The sequence below is a fragment of the Enoplosus armatus genome, chromosome 22, assembly GCF_043641665.1.
Source record: "Enoplosus armatus isolate fEnoArm2 chromosome 22, fEnoArm2.hap1, whole genome shotgun sequence".
Classification (NCBI taxonomy): Eukaryota; Metazoa; Chordata; class Actinopteri; order Centrarchiformes; family Enoplosidae; genus Enoplosus; species Enoplosus armatus.
The window spans coordinates 9,887,045-9,888,827 of NC_092201.1; positions in this window are offsets into that span (position 1 = coordinate 9,887,045).

A 1,783-nucleotide genomic window follows, 5' to 3' on the forward strand; every position below is an offset into this window, starting at 1 on the left:
GCCACAAAAACATTCTGTGGTTTCAGTATACTTCCGAGTCGGTTATCTTGACAAGCAGATGTCCATTTTTTTTAGAGTTTGACCTTTTTCCAAGTAAACGTGTGTAAAGTAAAGTGTGTTTTATAGCACATTAAAAAGGTTAAAACATGGAGGAAAACAAGTTTGGGGAAGGAATCTCTCATCAAAACCAACAGCGCCTTGATTGAAAAATTCAAGATAGACCTTTACTGGCTTGGTAAAAAGCAGGGAGGACAGCCAAGACTGATGGCAACTGATATGGGTGGCCTCAGCTTGCCCAATAAGCTGTTTTTTTCCTAATATTTTGGCTTGTGTTCAACTTGGCATCTTGAATCAGATTTCAGGGACACTGGGCTTTGTCCCAGTGTTTGGATGTTCTGAAATTCTAACAACAATTTGATCTCCCAACACCAGCACATTTCTCACTTCAAACAACACTATCTCTACCTTAAATAAAGTGATAGACAATGTTTTCTTACCCCATTTGATTTCCTTCTTTTATTTGCTTGCCATCAACCCAACCAGTGTACATGTAAACAGGGGAGGGAAGTTGACAATAAAGAGTTTGACTGTTGAAGTTTGAAGTTTTTGAAATCACTCCGACTGGGGTGTTGAGGTGCCTTGTTCCTCTGTTTTACTAATTTTGAGAAGGTGGTGAATGTGAAGCTCACTGCAGTCGGTGACTGGAACCAAGACAACAGACTCAAAATGCTTGAGTCAACTGCATTGACGACATGGCGGAGAAATGCAAAATCCCAAATCTCAGTGCAGCTACTAAACTTAGTTACAATGACAAGTTTTTTTGAATCCTCTAAATGTACTATTTGATTACTGATTAATCTACCGGTTGTTTTCTCGATTGATCATTTTGGTCAACTGTAAGAAAAGCAAAATAAAAAGAAATGCCCATCATAGTTTTAAAGTCCAAGGGGACAACTTTAAATGCCTTTTTTCTCAGACCATAATCCCAAATATAATCCATTTCTAATGATTTAAAAGCAGAAACAGCATATCCTCAAATTGGAGACTCTGAAACCAGAGTTTTCTGCTCATGTTATTGATTTGTAACTATGTATGAGTTTTAATCGTCATATTGTCGGGGACGATACACTGAAATAGGCTTTTTAAGAACTACCTATCAATGCGTAAAATATATATATATTTTTTGGGCGATAACTCAATGCTTTTAACCTAAAACCATACAACTTACCACACACTCTCCATACATCTATTGTAAAGCTCCAACTATTAATGTCAGGCTTCCAGTTCAATACATTTAGCAACAGATGATAGTCATCCGGCTGACACCGACCACTGGGACACACAGTATGAAAGGTGACAGATATGACGCCAGTGTGAAGTGCCTGCCTGGCGGAGGCTGGAGGCGCGCTCGTTCAGCGGGGCGGTGAGACATTCCAACCCGCTGGACCGATGCTTTCCTCGGCCTATGGCAGCGAATCTCCCGATTCTTCTGCTCCCCGAGGAGGGCGGAGCTAACTGCGTGACATTTCCGCATGTCAATAAAAATATGTTTCTGAAGTCAAGAGGAAGAAGCAGATAGTTCATGCTGTGGGTATGTACTTAAGTGCTATACTGCTGCTTTCACTTCTACAAGTGTCCGCAGTTCACATGTAGACTTTCGGTCACATGATGCCAAGCCTGAACAGACACCAGCTGCCAGGTGCTTCCTTTTCTCAAGTAAAGAAAACACTCCGGGGTGTTTTAAAAGCAGGGGTTCTGTGCTGAAAGCCAAGGAGACGGACAC